This window comes from Hemiscyllium ocellatum, chromosome 1 (genome assembly GCF_020745735.1).
Source record: "Hemiscyllium ocellatum isolate sHemOce1 chromosome 1, sHemOce1.pat.X.cur, whole genome shotgun sequence".
Classification (NCBI taxonomy): domain Eukaryota; kingdom Metazoa; phylum Chordata; class Chondrichthyes; order Orectolobiformes; family Hemiscylliidae; genus Hemiscyllium; species Hemiscyllium ocellatum.
Window position 1 is genome coordinate 66,846,369 of NC_083401.1, and position 24,397 is coordinate 66,870,765.

Below are 24,397 nucleotides of genomic sequence, written 5' to 3' on the forward strand. Positions count from 1 at the left end.
GCATGGACTTCCTCCAGGTGCTTCAGTTTCCTCCCATATTCTAAACATGTGCAGGTTGGGTAGATTGGCCATGCTAAATTGCCCACAGTGTCCAGGAACATGCAGTCTGGGTAAATTATCCATAGGAAATGTAGGGTTACAGGGATTCGTAGGGAGTGGTCTGAGTAGGATGCTCTTTGAAGGTTCGTGGGAACCCAATGGGCTGAATGGCCTGCTTCCAGACTGGAGGGATTCTATGATTGTAGAAACATAGAAACTAAGAGCAGGAATAGGCTATTTATTTCTTCTAGCCTAGTCTGCCATTCAATATGACCATGAATCACATTCTCAAAACTATATTTCCACTTTCTCCCGTACGTCTTGATACCATTCAATTCTGTAAAAGAAAAATTGAATCTTTCTTGAATATATTCAGTAACTTGGTTTCCACGGCCTCTGTGGCAGAAAGGTTTGCATATGCACCACAACTGAGTGAAGAAATGTTTCCTCACCTCATTCTTAAATGGTCTACTTTATGGCTTGAGAATTTCCCCTGATTCTAAACTCCCAACTGAAACAAATACCCTCTGTGTGCATAGTCTGTCCAGCCTTCTGCAGAGCAAGTTTTCACTGGAACTAGGGGACACAGTCTCAGGATATAGGGTGGACCATTTAAGATTGAGATGAGGAAAGATTCCCTCACTCTTTGTCTTCATGGCTTCACATTCAAACAAGATCCTATGAAATCATGGAATCACAGTACAGTCTGAACTGATTGACAGCTTGCGATGTCTGTGATCTGGACTCAGCCATGGAGGAAGGGAGAGGGATGCAAGCCTTCTGGAACATAAGTAGTGGAAGGCAATCAGTATTTAGGATTGAAACCTCAACTTGCCTGGCTAGACACTTGTGCCAGACAAGGGAAAGGTATCAAGAGCTTGTAGGGGAAGTAGTTGATGAGGTGTGGGTTCAGCAGGAGGGGGAATGGTTGATGAGGTGTGGGTTCAGCAGGAGGGGGGAATGGTTGATGAGGTGTGGGTTCAGCAGGAGGGGGAATGGTTGATGAGGTGTGGGTTCAGCAGGAGGGGGAATGGTTGATGAGGTGCGCGTTCAGCAGGAGGGGGCATGGTTGATGAGATGTGGGCTCAGCAGGAGGGGGCGTGGTTGTTGAGGTGTGGGTTCAGCAAGAGGGGGAATGGTTGATGAGGTGTGGGTTCAGCAGGAGGGGGAATGGTTGATGAGGTGCGCGTTCAGCAGGAGGGGGTGTGGTTGATGAGGCGTGGGTTCAGCAGGAGGGGGCGAGGTTGTTGAGGTGTGGGTTCAGCAAGAGGGGGAATGGTTGATGAGGTGTGGGTTCAGCAGGAGGGGGCATGGTTGATGAGGTATGGGTTCAGCAGGAGGGGGCTATCATACAGGCCAGAGGACAAAAAATGCCAAATGAAAGAATTAACAGAGGCATCATAGAGCACGTATAAAGGACGTTACAGAGAATGATAATTGTAAGTATCAATGTATACCTTGTTATTTATTGTTAGACAAGGATTTGTGCCAGCTGCGTTTGAGGTTACTGCTGTAGTGAACGTTTTCACAGGTTGCTCTTTCCAGGGTTATACTGAGAACCTCTGTGGAATTTCCCAGTCAGCCTCTCACCGGTGTATACAGAAAGTCATCATACTCTACTGAAAAGGAATTTGTGAAGATTTCCCAAAGCACAGAGCCAGGTAGCCAGAGCAATGGGGTTTGCTGCTATAGTCGGTTCCTCACGTGTAGTATGGATGACGCACCCATTATCATCAGAGCACCCGGAGCACTGCAGCTGGCTTTGTGCACAGGAACATAGAACATAAGAATATAAGAACTAGGAGCAGGAGTAGGCCATCTGGCCCTTTCAGTCTACTCCGCCATTCAATAAGATCATGGCTGACCTTTACGTGGCCTCAGCTCCACTTACTCACCCTCTCACCGTATCCCTTAATTCCTTTACTGTTCTAAAGATTATGTATCTTAGCTTTAAAAACATTTACTGAAGTAACGCCAACTACTTCACTGGGCAAGGGGTTCCACAGATTCACAACCCTCTCGGTGAAGTCATTCCTTCTCAATTCATTCCTAAAATGTGCTCCCGCTAATTTTGAGGCTATGCCCTCTTGTCCTAGTGTCACCCGCCAGTGGTAACATCCTCTCTACGTCTATCTTGTCTATTCCCTTCACAATTTTCAATGTTTCTATAGGATTGCCCCAACAATCTTCTGAATCCCAATGAATGTAATCCCAGTTTACTCAGTCTCTCCTCATAAGCCAACCCCCTCAACTCTGGAATCAACCCAGTGAACCTCCTCTGCAACCCCTCTAGTGTCAGTGCATCCTTTCTCAAGTAAGGAGACCACAACTGCACACAGTACTCCAAATGTGGCTTCACTAGCACCATATACAGCTGCAACACTACCTCTCTGTCTTAAACTCAATCCCTTTAGCAATGAAGGACTAAATTCTGTTTACCTTCCTAATTACTTATTGTACCTGCAGGCCAACCTTCTGTGATTCATGTACAAGGACACGCGTAGGATCCCTCTGCACAGCAGCATGCTACAATCTTTTACCATTCATATAATAGTCCTTTTTACTCTTATTCCAAACAAAATGGATAATTTCACACTTAGTAACAATGTACTCCATCAGCCAGACCTTTACCCATTCACTTAAACTATCTGTATCCTTCTTCAAAGTTTCACTGTCCTCTGCACACTTTGCTCTGCCACTCATCTTAATGTTATCTGCAAACTTTGCAATATTACACTGGGTCCCCAACTTCAACTCATCTATGTAAATTGTGAATAATTGCGGCCCCAACACTGATTCCTGAGACACATCATTAGTCACTGATCACCAACCAGAAAAGCACTCATTTATCCCCAATCTTTGTTTCCTGTTTGTTAACAAATCATTGAAACAGGCTAATATTATTGCCCATAGCACTGGACATCTTTATCTTATGCAGCAGTGTTTTGTATGACACATTGTCAAACACCTTTTGTAAAGCCAGATACACCACATTTACTGGGTCCCGTTTTCCACCGTGCTCGTAATGTCTTCATAGAATTCCAGTAGATTAGTTAAGCATGATTTGCCTTTCATGAACCCAAAAGGACAACTTCTATCTAGTTGTCTTGTTATTTCTGCCTCGATTCAAGCATTTTCCCCACTACAGAAGTTAAACTAATCAGTCTATAATAACCCATCTTTTGTCTATCTCCTTTTTTAAACTGCGATGTCACATTTGCTATTTTCCAATCCGCTGGAGCAGCTGAAAAGGGTCTACTCTCTAAGTCTGCAGCTAAATTGCCAATCAAAAAGGCAAGGCTTGTGCTCAATGTTCCAGAGGCTCTAAATTACTTCTATATTCTGGGTCACTCAGGCTTTGTGAATTTGTTAATGTCCCTCGTCAGATACAGGGCTGTCTGCTGGGAGGTACAGGCCTATCCCCAGGACTGGTTGATGGTTCCAGTCAGGAATCTCTCTGACAAGAAGTAAAATGCTGAGGACCATGACTAAGCAGAGTGAGATGCAGATGCCGGACTGCTCAGAGAGTGCAGTGTACCTCAGAAAGTCAAGTACTGCATTGTCCTCAACTTCAGTCAGTAAGGAAGGATATAGAATCATAGAGATGTACAGCACGGAAACAGACCCTTCGGTCCAACTCATCCATGTCGATCAGATATTCTAATCTAATCTAATCCCATACGCCAGCACCTGGCCCATATCCCTCTAAACCCTTCCTATTCATGTACCCATCCAGATGCCTTTTAAATGTTGTAATTGTTCCAGCCTCCACCACTTCCTTTAGCAGCTCATTCCAGATGCACACCACCCTCTACGTGAAAAAGTTGCCCCTTAGGACCCTTTTAACATTTTCCCCTCTCACCCTCACGTTATACCCTCTAGCTCTGGACTCTCCCACCCCAGGGAAAAGACCGTGCCCATTTATCATATTCATGGCCCTCATGATTTTACAAACCTCTATAAGGTGGCCCCTCAGCCTCATCTTGGAAGAGGAAGAAATGGAAGACCAAAAGGTCTGTTTGATGAGGAAGGAAATGACGATGATCATTACATGGATCAGGACATCATATGGGGAAGGCAGGGATGTGGTGACAGAAGATAGACAGGCCCATTAAACGATTATTACTGAGGTGGGCTTCAGATAATAGTTTACTTAGCTGTCCTTTTTATTAAATTTGTTCACTGGGAGTTTGTTCCTTCCTTTTGGTACATTGATCATTACATTAGTATGTTACGGATTTGTCTGTTTCGAATAAGCGTGCTTTCTTTCATTTTACTATGCTGTTTGTGTGATCCCTGAAAAGCATCAAACTGAATGTAAAAAATCTAGGCTTTGTGCTAAATGGCCAGAACTACGTAGGCACAACACTTAACAATCCTTTGACCATGGGCTCCTGGAGAGAAGCATGGTTATCAGCTTTGCCTCGAACAAGCCCCAGTGGACAGGTCCACGCCCCCCTACAACCCACCCTCCCATCCTGGCACCTTCCCCTGCCACCCCAAGAATTGCAAAACCTGCGCCCACACCTCCTCCCTCACCTCCATCCAAGGCCCTAAAGAAGCCTTCCACATCCATCAAAGTTCTACCTGCACATCGATTAATATCATTTATTGTATCCGTTGCTTCCGATGCGGTCTCCTCTACATTGGGGAGACTGGATGCCTCCTAGCAGAGCGCTTTAGGGAACATCTCCGGGACACCTGCACCAATCAACCACACCGCCTCGTGGCCCAACATTTCAACTCCCCCTCCCACTCAGCTGAGGACATGGAGGTCCTGGGCCTCCTTCACCGCCGCTCCCTCACCAGCACACGCTTGGAGGAAGAATGTCTCATCTTCCGCCTCCAAACATTTCAATCCCAGGGCATCAATGTGGACTTCAACAGTTTCCTCATTTCCCCTTCCTCCACCTCACTCCAAACTTCCAGCTCAGCGCTGTCCCCATGACTTGTCTGGACTTGTCCGACCTGCCTATCTTCTTTTCCACCTATCCACTCCACCCTCCTCCTGACCTATCACCTCCATCCCTTCCCCCTCTCACCTATTGTACTCTACACTATTTTCTTCCCCCCACCCCCTCTAGCTTATCTCTCCACGCTTCAGGCTCTTTGTCTTTATTCCTGATGAGGGGCTTTTGCCCGAAACATCAATTTTACTGCTTCTCGGAAGCTGCCTGAACTGCTGTGCTCTTCCAGCACCACTAATCCAGAATCTGGTTTCCAGCATTTGCAGTCATTGTTTTTACCTGTTTGTACCTTGAAAGCAACTTGCTGTCTCACTTTAGCTTGGGTGCTCACATTCCATCAAAGAGCCTCTAGAGTTTGGAAGCAGACTATTTGACTTAAAGAGTCCACACTGACCCTCCAACGAGCAGCCCACTCAGGCCCATATGCTGGTGCTGTCCCTGCAACCCTGTATCCCCTGCTCAATCCACTTAGCCTGCTCACCTACCCTGGACATTATGGGGCATTTTTTAAAAAAATTGGATTACTTACAGTATAGAAACAGGCCCTTTAGCCCAACAGGTCCACACTGACCGTCCAAAGAGTAACCACCCAGACCCAATTTAGCATGGCCAATATACCTAACCTGCACATCTTTGGACCGTGGGAGGAAACCAGAGCACCCAAAGGAAACTCACGCAGACACAGGGAGAATGTGCAAACTCCACACAGACAGTCACTTGAGGGTGGTATCAAACCTGGATCCCTGGAGCCGTGAACCAACAGTGCTAATCACTGAATCACCGTGCAGTAAATCCCATGCAGCACAGGCAGACTATGCTTCCCTGTGAATTTTATGTTGCAAATGTGTGGCCATCAGGGGAGGGGAAAGAGGTGCAACTTTGGGCTAATGCAATCCTGGAGCATGCTGTGCAATTCTCCTACGTCATGGATTTACTTGTTCCCTCTCCCAACATTCCCGGAGATCTTTCTCATGTATAACTCTGTGGTTGTATTGGTTAAACATGTCCAATGACTCCATTTATGTAGGTCCAGGACAATTCTAATGACTTCCCTTCATCTCCTTGAGACAATGATATCTTTCACACCTCAGTAGCGTATTGCCTACTTCTTCAACTGAAAATGATTTGCTTGGCAACACGGTAGCACAGTGGTTAGCACTGCTGCCTCACAGCGCCAGAGACCTGGGTTCAATTCCCGACTCAGGCAACTGACTGTGTGGAGTTTGCACATTCTCCCCGTGTCTGCGTGGGTTTCCTCCGGGTGCTCCGGTTTCCTCCCACAGTCCAAAGATGTGCAGGTCAGGTGAATTGGCCATGCTAAATTGTCCGTAGTGTTAGGTAATAGGGGTATGGGTGGGTTGCGCTTCGGCGGGTCGGTGTGGACTTGTTGGGCCGAAGGGCCTGTTTCCACACTGTAAGTAATCTAAAAAAAAAGAAATCCCAGACAAGGGAAAGATCTTTGCTTCCTCACCCAGCAGAATCATTTCTCATGTAGATCGTCTCTGTGGGCTGGGCTCATTTTCCCCACTCTCATCTCATTTGACAAGGTCACTGGCCCTCAATCAGTCTCCTGAGCATTGATTACTAACCTGAAAGGAGATTTTTATCCTTACCTTGGTAAGCAGAACAACATTAAGCACACACATTGCTGACAAAAAGAGGCAAGAAAAGTGTGTTGATGAAAGACCAGCATTGCATTTCAGATGTGGGAAGACACTCCACATGCTTCATTCCAGACAGCCATGTCAACAACTCGCAGCAGAGTGAGACTACAGTAACCATGTGTGAAGTGCAAGTGAAGATATATTAGCAGCGGTATAGACTGTAAACATTGGATGAACACCCATGCCAGCCTGCACCACCAAAATAACATTGTGGATGAGAGGTTTAGTGAGCTGGTCACATCACCAATAGGGGTGACTCAGACCTGATTTGGGTGACCACTAGGAAGACAAGCAAGTGTAGGTAGGCACTGTGGGAGACCCCCGTAGCCTTTCAAACAGATAGACTTCATCTTCAGAGATTGTGATGGTGATTTAATTTGAGGTGGAGGTGAGGTGGGAAGCTGTCTACCCTTCATGTGGACTTTGAGGCTGTGGGAAAGAGAAAGAACATGCACAATCCCTTTTTGAATTAATGGGGGCATCCACACTGGCTTCTTGTCAGAATTTTCTTTTCTGTTCATCGAAATACCGTCATGGTCCACCTCTTCCAGCTCTGTGGCCTCCTCTTAAACTGCTGAACATTCAAAATTCTCCAATCCGAGCTCACTCCCTCCATTTGCATGTGATTTTGTCCTGCAGACAGACAAAGAGAAGATTGAACGCCATTGTAGTCAGTCCATGAGAACTGGCTCAGAATGCCTGGTCATGCCAGACCCTGAGCCTGTACAGTAAGCACACTGCCTCCAATATTCGGTAGAATACTCAGAACATGAGGTGACCATCACCCAATCTGTACACATCATTCATGTGGTGATGAGGCTTGCATCCCTTCTGACATACCTCTATACTGACACCGTTAAACTGAGTGAAGATCCTGTGAATGTCAATTTGCTGTGAGTGTCCTTGTTGAGTGAAAGGACATCATTTTTTTCTCTTCCTGCACTGTATCTGGTTTCTTTGGTGAGGCTCATGGCACTGACCAACACTGTAATCTCAGTCCAGGCTGCCTTGGTTTCACTGGATGGCCAACTGTGCCATCTCTGGAGCAAGAGAACCTCCTGCCTTTCCTGAAGGGCCTACAGCAGAATCTCTAGTAAGACCTGGCTGATGTGTGGGGTCAGTTTTTGCTTGCTATGAGAAATCTCTGGGAGGTGACCAAGTCAGGACAAATGATGCTGCAAACTCTCAGTGAGTGACCTTTAAATATGATGTCTGGGCCTTAAAACTGGAAGGTCATAGTGAGAGTGTGAGAACCATCTGCTCAGCCTTGACCCTCTAAGATAGGTGGGTCTTGCTAAAACTATATCAGAGTCGAAGAGTGTGCTGCTGGAAAAGCACAGCTGGTCAGGCAGCATCAGAGGAGCAGGAGAATTAACGTTTCAGGCCTCATTCCTGAGGAAGGTCTTATGCTCAAAACATCATTTCTCCTGCTCCTTGGATGCTGTCTAATCGGCTGTGCCTTTCCAGCACCACACTCTCGACTGTAAAGTACTTGTCAGGATTTAAATGTTATCAATGAGAGCATTTTAAAAAGTATAGTCCACAAACATAATCCATTTCTGTTTTATTTAATCTGATCATGCTTCCTGACATCTGATCAATGTGGACATAGGGTGAGCCAAAATGGTGATTGCAATGGAAAAGGTTAGGAATTGCAAGCAATGGTCAGCAGAGGCAAATGTGAAGGGCTATGCTGGGGGAGGTCTATGTGTGGGTGGAGGAACACTTCTTGTATTTGAGGATGCAAGGGGCCATGGTGGGGAGAGTGGGGCATGAAGTGGTATTATTTGGCATTGACGTACATGAGGGTGAGGGGCTGAAAGGGCTGCAAGGTTTCTTCTTATTTTGTTTTGTTGGAGCTGGAATGAAATCCCAGAGAACTGAGACATGCCCTTTTAACCTAATAGTCTCAGCAGCTGACTCCAAACTCTTCCAGGGTTGGGAGGTCTGATGTCTGTTCACATCCATCCATCTGGAGTAAATCTCCAATAACTTGGATCACTTTCTGATATTGACAGACTGAATGAGTGGATGAAACTGTGGCAGAGAGATTTCAATGTGAACCCATCTCTACTGGTCCTAAGAATGATAGATCCAAATACTTTCTAAATGGTGCGAAGACAGGAGTGGAAGGTGAGCAGAGAGATTTTGATTATCTCTGACAACATCTCAGATTTAATTTCTTCTCTGACTATACCCCGTGAAACATTTTGAAATGTTTTTTTCTCTGTTAAAAGCAACAAATGTTGCTGTTGTAGTGATAGAAAGCAAAAACAATAATGTGATCTCATTTATTTATTTCCTTAAAAACATGTTAAAAGTATCCATAAGTAATGATATGCAACAAGATAATATGTGTCAATCAAGCTAAAATTATGTACTTTTTTGTACTTTTAGTGTAGCAAGACTATGGCTTGATGTGGTGCATTTTGTCCTTTTTTTAATGAAGGAAAATTAAGACTGCTCAAATCCAATAAAGTAAACAGCTTAGAACATAGAACATAGAACATTAAGCGCAGTACAGGCCCTTCGGCCCTCGATGTTGCGCCGACGTGTCATACCAATCTGAAGCCCATCTAACCTACACTATTCCATGTATGTCCATATGCTTGTCCAATGGTGACTTAAATATAGCTAAAGTTGGTGAAACTACTACCGTTGCAGGCAAAGCATTCCATACCCTTACTACTCTCTTAGTAAAGAAACTACCTCTGACATCTGTCCTATATCTATCACCCCTCAATTTAAAGCTATGTCCCCTCGTGCTCGCTGTCACCATACTTAGAAAAAGGCTCTCCCTGTCCACCCTATCTAACCCTCTGATCATCTTACATGTCTCTATTAAGTCACCTCTCAACCTTCTTCTCTCAAATGAAAACAACCTCAAATCCCTCAGCCTTTCCTCGTAAGGCCTTCCCTCCATACCAGGAAACATCCTAGTAAATCTCCTCTGCACCCTTTCCAAAGCTTCCAGATCCTTCTTATAGCGAGGTGACCAGAACTGTACACAATACTCCAAGTGCAGCCACACCAGAGCTTTGTACAGCTGAAGCATAACCTCATGGTTTCGGAACTCGATCCCTCTGTTAATAAAAGCTAAAACACTGTATGCCTTCTTAACAATCCTGTCAACCTGGGTGGCAGCTTTCAAGGATCTGTGTACCTGGACACCGAGATCTCTCTGCTCATCTACACTACCAAGAATCTTACCATTAGCCCAGTACTTTGCATTCCGGTTACTCCGACCAAAGTGAATCACCTCAAACTTGTCCGCATTAATCTCCATTTCCCCCTCTCAGCCCAGCTCTGCAGCTTATCTATATCTTTCTGTAACCTACAACATCCTTCGTCACTATCCACAACTCCACCGACCTTAGTGTCATCTACAAATTTACTAACCCACCCTTCTACGCCCTCATCCAGGTCAACACCGACCTTTCTGGTACACCACTGGTAACGGGACTCCAGGATGAACATTTCCCATCAACCACCACCCTCTGTCTTCTTTCAGCAAGCCAATTACTGATCCAAATTGCTATATCTCCCGCAATCCCATTCTTCCACATTTTGTACAATAGCCTACTGTGGGGAACCTTATCGAACGCCTTGCTGAAATCCATTACACCACATCAACCGGTTTACTCTCATCTACCTGTGTGGTCACTTTCTTAAAGAACTCAATAAGGTTTGTGAGGCATGACCTACCCTTCACAAAACCGTGCTAACTACCCCTAATCAAATTATTCTTTTCTAGATGGTTATAAATCGTATCTCTTATCACCTTTTCCATCACTTTACCAACAACTGGTCTATAATTACCAGGGTTGTCTCTACTCCCCTTCTTGAACAGGGGAACCACATTTGCTATCCTCCAGTCTTCTGGCACTATTCCTGTAGACAATGGCGATTTAAAGATCAATGCCAAAGGCTCGGCAATCTCCTCCCTGGCTTCCCAGAGGATCCTAGAGATAAATCCCATTCAGCCCAGGGGACTTATCCATTTTCACTCTCTGCAGGATTTCTAATACCTCTTCCTTGTGAACCTCAATCACACCTAGTCTAGTAGCCTGTATCTCAGTAATCTCTTCGACATCAATGTCATTTTCTACAGTGAATACTGTCGAAAAATATTCATTAACTGCTTCCCCTATCTCCTCTGACTCCACACACAACTTCCCACTACTAACCTTGATTGGCCCTAATCTTACTCTCGTCATTCTTTCATTCCTTAAATACCTATAGAAAGCCTTAGGGTTATCCCTGATCTATCTGCCAACAACTTCTCATGTCTCCTCCTGGCTCTTCTGAGCTCTCTCTTTATGTCTTTCCTGGCTTGTGAGGTCTTGGGGTCTTTTGTAAAAGTTGGAATAATAGAAGCATGGATGGATCAAACTCCAGGATTTCAGTTTAGCTTTCAATAGCTGTTGGAGTTGTGAAATCTGCTACTTGTCTCTGTCTCTTTGCTATGGCTAAAACCTTGTATTAGACAATCTATGTTACTGACTTTGCCTTTGTCAAGCGTGTGTCTATGGGATGTTACTATATTGGAACAGTTCATGAGTAGTTTATTATTTTGTTAAATATTTTGATAGCTACAATAAAGCCAATTCATTTGTTTTTTATTCTGTCTGCATTTTGACAATAATGTATGCATAAAATGTGGTTTGGTTCAAGCCTGATACTTTGACCAATCAAATTGCATACAGAATGCAGCACATTGCATTTGCCTTTAAAAGAAGCAAAAGTTAGGGTCTAGGCTAGCTCCTTGACATGTTTTGATGGTGTTTGGTCTTGTCCAGAAGAAGAGAAACAAGATACATGCATTTATATATATCAGTAAGATACTCCACCAACTGATCAAATGAGTATCTTTTTATTCATTGATTAACTTCTAAAACATTTTTTATTCATTCATAAGACATGGGCATCCCTGACCAGGCCAATGTTTGTTACCCGTTCCTATTTGCCTAGTGGGTAGTTCAGTGTCAACCACAACATTGGAGTCACACATAGGCCAGACCGAGTAAGGAAGGCAATTTCCTTCCCTAATGGACATTAGATTAGATTAGATTACTTACAGCGTGGAAACAGGCCCTTTGACCCAACAAGTCCAGACCGACCCGCCGAAGCGCGGCCCACGCAGACTCCTTCCCCTGCATTTACCTCTTACCTAACACTACGGGCAATTTAGCATGGCCAATTCACCAAACCTGTGGGAGGAAGCCAGAGCACCCGGAGGAAACCCACGCAGACACAGGGAGAATGTGCAAACTCCACACAGTCAGTCAGCTGAGGCGGGAATTGAACCCAGATCTCTGGCGCTGTGAGGCAGCAGTGCTAACCACTGAGCCACCGTGCCGCCCATTAGTGAACCAGATGGATTTTTACCAATAATTGACATGGTCATCATTAGGAAGAATTGGCCTGCCTGTCTGGCTCACTGATATGGGCAGGCTGTCACTTCTGTGGTCTCTCAATCTGCAATAATCCATGATCCAGGAAAGGGCAGAACATAGGGCAGGGGATTGGTCACAGAAGCCAACCTCCACAGTCCCTGTCTCCTCACAGTGCCCACCTATGCATAATGTTCTGCCTGCTTGTTCTGTTAATTCAGGAAGATGGAAAATATCATCTGTCAATCAAATCCACTGTTGTAGATGAACCAGACATTAATCATAATTAACAATTATGAGACCTTGCTAAATTCAAGCAAACTGCTACATTCACAGTATGGCCCAGAGCAGAGGATGGTGGCGAGAAGTAATTGAGGTTGATTCTGGGAGAAGTCAGCTCAGTCACCACGACTGAGAAAGCATTGCAGAGGACATGGTGCTCAAAGGGAGAAATGGTCATTTTGGGACCGGTCATTTGGGGGAGGGACTGTGAGGCCATAATGCTGCTGTTGAGATCAAAGTGCAAGCTCTGGTGAGCGTCAGGTTTTGCGGAGAAGGGTGAGCAGCATTATGGCATGGCAAGATAATGTCTTTCTTTTTGTTCTCATTTGCTAGATGGTTCATAATGGGGTGAAGTATTATGCTCCTCCAGTGAGATGTGGGAGATCAGGGACAAATGACCCTGACAACAATGTCTACAGGAAATGTGTCCAACTGCAGCTTCTCTCAGACTGCATGGATCCATTGGAGCTCAGTAAGGAACTTACACGAGACAGAATTCTTTGGTGAAAGAAGTTTCAGTGATGTGGTCATTACAAAGAATCAGCCAGGAAGGGCAGGGAGGCAGGTCAGGAGTCCCCTGTGGTTATTCCTCTCTCAAATAAGTATATCATTTCAGACGTTGTTGTGGTCTCTCAGGGAAAAGTCACTGTAGCAGTAGGATCAGTGACACCATAACTGGCTCAGTTATGCAGCAGGGAAGATCGAAGTGTACACCAGCAATAGTGATCAGAGACTGTATAGTCAGGGGAATACAAGAGTGTTTTGGTGACTGCGAGTGAGACTCCAGGATGGTCTGTTGCCTTCCTGGATATCCTTCAAGGATATTTCTGAGTGGGCACAGGACATTCTGAAAAGGGACGATGATCAGCCAGAGATCATGATCAATTTTGGTACTAACTATATAGGCAGAAAGAGAAAAGGTCCAACAAAGGGAGTTCAGGGAATAGGGAGGCAGTTGAAAAGCAGGACGTCTAGGGTTGTAATCTTAGGTTTACTCCAGTGCCATATAATAGTGAGTCCAGCAATAGGACGATAATATAATTGAATGCATGGCTAAAGAGCTGTTATAGGAGGGACCCCTTCAGATATCAAGCAATTGCGATCTCTTCTAGGGCAGAAAGGACTAGAGGGCAGGTTGTATGTAAACTAGAGGCCACTGATTTCCTGGCAGGATGGTTTGCCAGTGCCATTTAGGAGGGTTTAAGCTAATGTGGCAGGGGGTGGGAACAAGTGCAATGAAGAATGATTGAGAAGATAGAGGTTATGTCAGGTAAGTCTAATTGGAAGAACAGGCAAGTCCAGTTTGAGGGATTAGTAGTCTGAAGTGTATTTATTTTAATGCAAGAAGTATAGAAAGAAAGGCAAATGTGTTTAGAGCCTGGATTAATACATGGAACTACAATGTTGTAGCCATTTCAGAAACTTGGTTATGAAAAGGGCAGGACTAACAGCTCAACATTCCAGGGTTTAGATGTTTCAGGCATGATCGAGAGGGATATGAAGGTGGCGGGAAGTTGTGTTACTGAAATGGAGAATGCTACAGCTGCACTAAGAGATGCCATATGGATACAGCCCCGGAATAACGAAGGTACAGTCACTATGAGGTGATTGTACTTTAGGCCTCCCAGGACTAGAGGCAGGTAGAGGATCAAATATGTAAGCAGATCAACGAAACTACAGGGTTATTGTATGTGGTGACTTTAACTTCCCAAATATTGACTGATACATACTTAGTGCCAGGGGCTTAAATGTGACAGAATTAGTTTTGTGTATCCAAGAGGGCTTCTTGAAGCAACTGTGCAGTTCAGCAGGACCATTGTAGATGTTACCTGTGGAAAATCCTATCTGTCAAACTTGTTATGGACCAGACCAGCCACCACCTCCACCCTCCTTCCCCGAAATCTAGTAAGGAGATAGCCTAGACCATTTATATTTATTTAAAGGCAAGTGTAAGGTTCTGTGTTCCAGATGTGATCCCCACTCGGCTTTAATCAAAGCACACTGTTTAACTGCTAAGCATCAGTTATTGCCTTATCGGCTGCATCCCACAAACACACCCTTGATAAGGCAATGTAACAGAACAGTTAAAGCTCTCATGTGCTGTCTCTGTCCAGTTCCGCAGAGCAAAATTCTGGAAGAAATAGTCTGCTTCTTTTTATTTCAAAGAGAAAATCTCTTGTCTAAGACTTTAGCAGCAGAGAATATAAGTATTTAGCTCAGCAGCAGCAGAAACCTTTCCACTAATTGGAAGTAAAGGCAAAAATAAAACCCTTCCTGGCTCTGTGTAAGCCTAGGCCACACCCATTCATGCTTCTTTTGTTTCAATTTTAAAAAATACCTACCAAGAGATATCTCCAAGCTGTTTACCAACTGCTTGTTTGAACGAGACATCCCATCACCACTGCAGAAACACCACTCTGCAAGAGAAAGAGGATATAACACATTTCTCTTAAAGGCACAGTGCAGTCACACATTGTGGCAGAAGGAAATCTCCCCATGATTCCAATTGATAAGGAATTCCTGGCCATCACCAATTCACTTTGTTACTGAGCCAGTTGATGCATATTGTCATTGTGAGTTAATTATGGTTGGGTGGTGATTTGGAACCCAGGCAGCTCTCCAATCCTTTGGAAGGCCACCTCTCAAACTCATTTTGCCAGTGTCCACCCAGAGATGGAGGTAAAGCAATGAATATAGTTCGTCACTATCAGGCATTCTGTTCTCCTCATGATAGAGAAGTGCCTGTTAAAAATACTCCATGACTGGTGGGTGAGAATACAATTTACCATATGCATTAGGAGATTCTAATGCAGATTTCATATTTTTCTTGTCTGAACCAGGCCTGAGGCCAACAAGAAAGCAAAGTGGGCTGTGTTTAAAACCAGCCAAGAGAACAAGTCCAAAAAATTGCTGGCGGTAGGTGAGGAAATTGACATACTGACAGCATGGAATGATGGATATCAAATTCCCCAGCATGAAAAGGAGAGACATTGATCTATTGTTTGAAATCACAATTTTTAAGCAGTTGTTGTTCATAGACTAAGTGGTTGCAACACCAATTGGGCAAGCTGTGAAAATCTTAACAACATTTGGTAACAAGGGGTTACACCGAGTCAATACCTCAGCCTTCTTTGAAGAAGACCAGAAAAATCCAACATTGATTCAGAAAGTCCTAGAAGATGTGCTGCATGTGAGAATCAACTTTAGAATTCATTGCTAAGAATTGATGTCCTACAGGCGAAAGCCAGAAGAATCAATAACTCAGTTTATCAGTAGATGCCATAACAAGCATAATAAATGTGACTTTTCAGTGGTTGAACTGTGGGAGCAGGTAGTCAAGTTAGTGATTGCCTCAGCACTTATTAAAACATTTTAGCAAGTTGTCTCAGAAGAAGAAGGAAGGTCACAGCATTGATTCACTGCTAGCACATGGCAGTAAATACAAAGCCACTGTAACTGGACAGTAACATCTATAAACATTAGATGCAGCAAACTGCAGCCAGGGCTGAGTAAGAAACAAAGCTGTGCAGCAGTGTGATCTATCACATTCACCATGAAGCTGTCTTTCATTTTAAGTGTTGTATAAGGTGTGAGGTATGAATGGACACTAGGTGCACCCATTCAAGAAATCTGCTCCAAAGATGCAGCCAGAGGCTATAACAGGACAACCACCAAACAAAAGACAGCCGATGATGTGTACAAAGGAATGTTCTGCAAGAACACATGCTGATACATGAGGATCAGAGCAAATCAGCCCCGAGTCAAGACCCAGAGTCGGATAACTTTCAACTACAGGATGAACGATCTTTCCACAATGTGAATGTAACACATTGTGCGGACTAAGTCAAAATGTGGAAGCTTCTGCCACAATCAACATCATTTTCCTAAAGAAAACTGGCAAACATTCTTTCAAAACCAAGATTGACACAGGAGTCAATGCAAATATTCTCCAGCCTGAATGCTGAAGTGCATGTACCAGGATCATTGGAACATGATGATACAATCAACAACGCTAAATAAACTGTAAATAATGAGTCACCATTTCCTTGTATTGACACAGTAACAACAGAACGCAGCTATAGTAATTAAACATGGAACCCACAACAATTTTATCTGGTAGACTCACACGGACCAGCAGAGGCAGGACTACCATCATGTACAGCTCTCAACATCATGACAAGCCATGAGAATTTCAAAGTACTCATGATTCCAGAAAGGATAGCACAGTGGTTAGCACTGCCACCTCAAAACATCGCAGACCTGGATTCAATTCCAGCCTTAGGTGACTATCTGAGTATAGCATTTGCACATTCTCCTTGTGTTTGTATTGGTTTCCTCCCACAGTCTAATGATGCTTGGGTTTGGTGGATTGGCTATGCTAAATTGCCATGATGTGCAAGCTGGATTAGCCATGGGCAATACATGGTTAGGGTGGGTCTGATGGAAGGTTGGTATCAGCCACATGGCCTGCTTCCATACTGTAGAGATTCTATCCTATAAAAGTCTGAGAATGCTTGCACTGGGCTGGTCCAGAGACTTTTAACACTTCATGAAGTTTTAAAGGCAATACCGTATTGCGTCTCAGAGAAGGTACAATTCTGTCAATTGGCCCTTTCATAAAATGCACGCAAGAGAGAAATGTTTGCATGAGCTGAATGACATGAACATGATGGTATCACCCTCTGTGTAGATTGCCACACAGGCTATTTTTGGTTTCCTCCTGGATCTAATCAGATAGGCCAAGATGTCTAAACCTCTCCCTGAAGAAATGCCCACACACAAACTTCAAAGACAAAAGGAATTGGATCCTACATTCAAAGGAAATAGATTCTCTCTCAGCTGGATGCCAACTGTGGATATTGGTCAGTACACTTGGCCAAAGAACCTCAGAAAGTGCCTTCCTCCTGAATCCCGTTTCTGGAGACTACCTTCCAGGTTATCCATCAGCCGGGACACATCTCCACATCTTTAGATAGAAATGTGCATGGGCATGTATGTGTTGCTGATGATTTGTGGTAATGGCAAAACTAAAGAAGATCATGATCAGAACTTTCATCACTCATGACAGTGACTCACTCTGAAGAACTTGTTTTCAACAGCAGGATGTACCAGGTGAATGTAAATCAGATCAAATATTGTTGCGCTGTATATTCAGGGTATGGAATTAGTCTTGACTCAGATAATGTCAAAAATATAGGGCAAATGTCCACTCTGCAAGACAAAGAAGACAAACAGATAAGGCTTGGAATTTTCAATGTCTTCGGCACCATGCAATCTGAACTTTTCTGACAAAGCATCATCGTTAAGAAAGCTTCTGAAGAAAGACATGCAATATGTTTGAACTGAGTGTCTCAAATGAGTGTTGTCCATAGAAAACGGCACCCTTCAGTGCTATAACTAGGAGGAAGACAATCCTGGAAGTCTAGCTTCAAAGAAAAGGTTTGGAACATGCATCATACAAGATGGAAAACCAACTGCATTTGGATTCAATGATCTACCACACCCAATTTCCTGGTATAATGAGATTCTGTATGTACCTGCTTGTTAAGTAATTCACCATGGAAACTGATTACAAAGCATTAGAAATAACTTGCTGCAAAACTGTTGACACGGGCACCACACAGCCACTGGTAAAAGTACACTGATATGACTTTGCATCTGCTACAAACCTGGCACTCAGATACACTGAGCAAATAACCAAACCTGAACAAGGTTGCACATGTTCTGTTGTGATTACAAGTTGTCAGTGTGAACATTGAAGTGAAAAATGTGCTCAATATCAAATTATTGCATTTTGGTTGATATAAGTCTGACAAACTTCAATCTGGAAACAGCTAACAATCCACACTGAAGATACAGTGAAACATTATCATTGATGGGTGGTCTGACACAATAAAGTGGTGCCAGACACTCTCAGATACTTTTGGTTCTACAAAGGTAAAATATTTTGGGAAATATCTTCAAAGGAAAAGAAGCACTTGTGCCTAAAGCTCTCCTCCAGGACATATTGTCACAATTTTATCAAGAACATAAGGAAATAAAGACATAAAGCCAACAAGATGACTATCACAATGTGGTTTATTGGCTAGGGATTAATGACAACACAGAAACGTTAGTGAGGATATGTGAGAGATGTCAGAGCCACTAGCCATTATAGAGAAGGTCTGGTCTTTTGTCATGAATGGCAAAAACTTCTTCGTAGTTAAAAAGTATTTCTTCAAATTTCTAATTGTCAGGCAGGTAAAGAATACTTTAGGTGTGTTCATGGAAGACACATTGAGTGCAATAGTCAGTCTGTTCTGTGCCACCTGAAGAAATCATTCCTGAGTTGAGATATAGAGGCAGAGCTTTCAGTGATAAGTGTGCCAAATGAGGCATGAACCACGTGATGCCCTCAAACATTACACATGATCAAATGGTTCCACTGAGTGAGTCATTCACATTGTTAAATCACTCCTTCTGAAATTCAGAACAACAAGCCAGGATCTTTGAATCAATATGTTCTACCTTAGAGCTACACTTCTGGCTATGGGGTGACTATAGCCAGCAGAGACCATATGGAGAAAGCAAGTGCTTATAGCTTTGCCAACACACCAACTATCCAAAATTCTAGAAGGTAACAATGCACTTTCTGGCAAATGAGGAAGGATGAAGATGGTGTGTGACTGGCATGGAACTATCTCAACTGCATATAGAACAAAAGTCAGAGACACATGGCCTGCAATGAGAAAATAGTTACTTGCATGATTTTCCAAAGTGTGTAGTGAGCCACATAATTACAAGAAAAATTGTAGACTTCTCTGGCTATTGGGGTCTTTTTGTGATCTTTAAATTTCCTGTTCATTAACACGTGTGTATCCAGGATGCTAATTGTGATGTGCATGGACTGTGGTTCAAGTGCAGACCTCTCACCTCCAAGTCAGAAAAGGATATTTTATAAATTGTAGTCAGAGGTGAGCGCAATAATGTGTGCTGACTTTCCGGTGGCAGGGTTTGTTGAATTGTTGAAAGTGCTTTTATTTTGGATGAGCCCGTACACTGAAAGGCTATCTGTCCTTTCATATGCACATAACTGATCACACAACACTATTTTGGAGAAAACAAGGAGATTATTCCTGGCATACAGTCTGACATTTATCTGTCAAACAACTTCACAAAACTAGGTTATCTGGTTATTTTCACAGTGTTTTTTGTGGGAGCTTGCTGAGTACAAATTGTTTGCCATGTATTCTGCATTACAATAGTGATAAACTTCAAAAATACTTTATTGGCTGTAATGTGTTTTGGGGCATTCAGCTGTCATAAAAGCTGCTGCTACATAAACGCATGTCTTCCTTTATTTCATTCTCACAGAACTCACAGTAGTATACTGCTAATTACTCTTTCTTACACATAACGGCTAATCTTACGGTTCCTTCAATATCTCTCTCCACTGAACCTGCAATCCCTAAATAATTATCTGGAGTTTGAGATGTATAAAGGATTGTCTGAAAGAATGTATTCTTTGAAAGCAATTTATTCACTTCTGTTATGTTACTAATTAACTGAACAGCAGTGATATGTCTCAAAATAAAACATTAATTGTCAAACATCAGTGGAAAAAAGAGTGGCCCTTTGGGAATTTGACAGGGAATAAGGAAGCAAAAATAAGTAATTTACTAGGATCCACATGAAATATAAAGAAGGGCATTACATCATCCATAGTGAGGGCCTGCACAGGATTACCTGACGCTATGCCTGAGGATGTGGGAGGAAGGGGGCAGGGACACACTTGGCCGAATATAGTCATGGAAGGGGTAGGAGGTGTTCTCTGGTCTGGTTTCAGACAGATGGATAACAACCCAAGCATTCTGCTGTGTAAGTTAGCTGGATGCAAATGAGCAATTCACTGACTGAATTTGTCTCCTTTGGATAATTTCCTCTCTCTACGCAAGGATGTTTGCACTCAGATTGTAATAAGATGTGAGATCATCTGAGAAATGTTAAGCAATTGTCCAGTGTCCCTCATATAGAATTGTTCCACATTCTCTACAACTTGTGTTTTTTGAACCTTATTTATAATGCTCTATATCAAGTAACAGCAATTAGCTGGCTTCCACAAGAGATTAAAAAAAATAGGAAAGTTAAAACATCAACTTTTAAAATTTATTGATTTGATGGATGGGATGACCATTTGCTGGATTTTTATAAGCATCATGAGAAAAACGTCAGGCTAATATTTTGTAGGAGAACCATCTATTTAAACAGACCTTACATATTTAATGTTGACAGTTTAGGTAAGGGTTTGAGCATGGTCAATATGAACCACATTATGCAGTTTGAATTTGCAGTTTTATAAATAAATAATAAATCTGGTTTTGGCAATAAATATATTTCTTAGCTTTATATGCTTTAATATTTAATGAAATAGGCATGAAAGTGTATAAATAGTAAGGAAACAGCTGTAATTTATCCCATATGTTAGTGTGAATGAATAGGAACACTTGAGTGTGACAGCACATTTGCCTTGAAACATTTGCATCAATTTTTTTTACCAACAGTCTTAATAATAATCACTTACAGTTTCCAGTCACACATTTTTTCTCCATAATTTAATTCTTAGCGTTTTACGAGTACCTGTAGTCACTGCTAATTTCAGCTGCCAGTCTGTCAGCCTCTGCAGTGCCACAGCCTGCAGTTTCAAGCCCTGTCATTAATCCTTTTGGCAAGTGGTTAGCAGTGAGCTCTGTTGCAATCCTGCATCAGCTGCACCATCTTGACAGCTTAATTGAACCATTTTGTTAAATCTCATCTGAATGCTTAAATGATAGATGTATATATTTTATATATATGATTTTTACTTGCACATTCTTCAAAACCTCTATAATATATTGACGTCACTTGGCGTTGCTGTCAAATCGGGTATAAGGTGTACAGTCATTACTCCCTTCTTTTTCAAATTAGCGCAGAAATGTGGTCACACTACTGTAGCCAGAATTTGAATTGCTTCAGGCTCATTAGCTCTCAGCAAGCTGTCCAGATGTGCTACGATGCTGTTTTTCTTTTATCATTCAGGCTCGAAAGCAAGCTGTCAGCAACCATTTACCTTTCTCACTCATATGAAAAAGGAAAATGTCAAATTGATGCAACTGATAACACAGATTTTCTTTTGTCATAGGAGACACAGCTACTGAGACTCCATACTCCTGCACAGACTCATAGAATCATACAGCTTTGAAAAAGACCCTTCGGTCCAACTAGTCCCCACCAACCATATTCCCATATTAAACTAGTCCCACTTGCCTGCATTTAACCCATATCTCTCCAAAGTTTTCCTATTCATGTACTCATATAAATGTCTTTTAAATGGAACTGTACTTGCATTCACTACTTCCTCTCGTAGTTCATTCCATATACCAACCACTTTCTGTGTAAAAAGGTTGCCTTTCCTGTCATAGAGTCACAGAGATGTACAGCATGAAAACATACCCTTCAGTCCAACCCATCCATTCCAACCAGATATCCCAACCCAATCTAGTCCCACCTGCCAGCACCCAGATCATATCCCCCCAAACCCTTCCTATTCATATACCCATCCAAATGCCTCCTAAATGTTGCAGTTGTACTAGCCTCCACCACTTCCTCTGGCAGCTCATTCCATACACGTACCACCCTCTGTGTGAAAAGGTTGCCTCTTAGGTCTCTTTTATATCTTTCCCTTCTCACCCGAAACCTATGCCCTCTAGTTCTGGATTCCCCGACCCCAGAGAAAAGACTTTGTCTATTTATCCTATCCACGCCCCTCATAATTTTGTAAACCTCTATAAGGTCATCCCTCAGCCTCCGACGCTTCAGGGAAAAAAGCCCCAGCCTGTTCAGCCTCTCCCTATAGCTCAAATCCTCCAACCCTGGCAACATCCTGTCCTTTTGAAAACTTTCCCTTCTCACCTTAAAGATATGCCCCTCTAGTTTTGAACTTGCCCACCCTAGGGAAACGATCCTTGTTATTCATCTTCTCTGTGCTGCTCATGATTTTGTAAACCTCTAAAAGGTCAAACCGTCATCCTAACCTCCTATACCCCAGCGAAAGATGTCCCAGTCTATCCAGACTAATTTTATAACTCAAACCCTCCATTCCCAGCAACATGCTGGTAAATCTTTTCAAAACCCTGTTCAATTTAATAATATTCTTCCTATAGCAGGGCAACCAGAACTGTACATAGTACTCCAGAAAATGTGTGCATTAAAAAAAAACCCTTTGCATTCATTAAATTATTGGATTTTTGTTGTTGTTTTTGCAAACTGTTCCAATGGCTTAGTATCAAAATTGCCTTCTTGAACACCAAAGCAGCTGATCACCTGTAAGCAGCAACTGAGTTCAAAATGTGACATATAACCATAAGATGAAAAACATTTATTCATCCATAAATTATAGGTTGTCTATTTGTGGGTATCAGTCATTTCAACACTGAGCCAAGTCATAAAGCCAAGTCATAGTTGCTGTTTCAGAGGATGTGGCAGATGCCAGTGAATAATTAAAATAAGCAGAAAATGTGTTAGAACATTCTAATCCTCAGTCTGTTCTATATTGGAATGTTTCCTGCCTCACATATTAGAATGAAATTCTCTTACAAAAGAAATGGAAGAAATCTCTATTCCCTGATTCTCTTTGCTTAGTGTATAATTTCATGTAAACATTCCAAAGGCGTATAATCAAAACAAAAGCTTACATCTTCCTTAACCTCATCTTTATGTTATTAAATGTTAAGCATCTTTTTCTCATTTGTAAGTCCATGTCTACATTGCCCATTCAATTTTGCTAAGCCAACACTATGTCTTGTTGATGATCAAGCAAAATTCCTCAGTCGGCTTCATCCAAAACTGTTTTTGGATCAGCTTATTTGAAAATAAACTGAAATACCTGAGTTTCAAAATTAAATTTTAAGTATAATATTAAAATAAATATTTATGCTGTAATGACACGATTATATTTTGAATAGAAGTATATCTTTAGTTATGAGATGTTATGGAAGAGAATTCAATCAGATCTGTGCATTCTGACACCAAAAGGCTTTGCTGAATTTCACCAGGGTGGCATGATGGTTCAGCAGTTAGTACTGCTGCCTCACGATGCTAGGGACTTGGATTTGATTCCATTCTCAGACAACTCTCTGTGCGGAGTTTGCACATTCTATCTGTATCTGTGTGGGTTCCTTCCAGGTACTCCAATATCTAATAGCCCAAAGATGTGCACAGTAGGTGGATTGGCCGGGGAAATTTGGGGTTACAGGGATAGAGTGAGGTGGGTCTGTGTGGGATGCCCTCCACAGGGTTGGGGTGGACTAGATGGGATCCTATGATTCTATGCATGTTCAATTTCAAGAGTTTTCCTGATATTTCCAAATGACATTGAACTAGTTCGGCGAGTGGAGGGAATTTGGCTGTTGAGGGAAAGTCTTTATGGCAAACAACGCTGCAGAGGAGCAAGTTCCTCTTAGCTGTACATCGTTATGAGTTGGAAATATATCACCATTCTTTTAATGTCGCTGCAAAATCCTGGACCTCTTCCCTAATGTACTAAAACCAAACAGACAGCAGCGCCTCAAGAAGACGTTCAACTCCCATCTTCTCATGGGCAAGGAGGGATAGCCAATAAATTCCAAGAATGCCCAAAACCCATAAATGAATAATAAAAGTATTCCCCATGGAAACATACAGCCCAAGAAGAAGGAAAGATATTCATCTAATTTCACCTTGATTTTCTGCCAATTATTGTATACTGATAACTCGGTGGTTGCTAACTTACCAACAGAAAGAAAATACAGGAGTTTATCACGTGCACATGGTTCTGAACGTATAGCTCCACAGATTATTCAGAAAAGAAATTTTTAAAAAAACGTCCAGTTCTCTATCGCATTTTCTCATGGCCTCAGATCCTTCCAAAACAACTTCTATATTTTTGAAACATAGTCACTATTGTTACATGGGAACATGGCACTCAAGCAACTCGATCCAAGAAACAATGAGGTAATAACTAGATAATCCATTGAACTGATGTTGATTGATACATAAG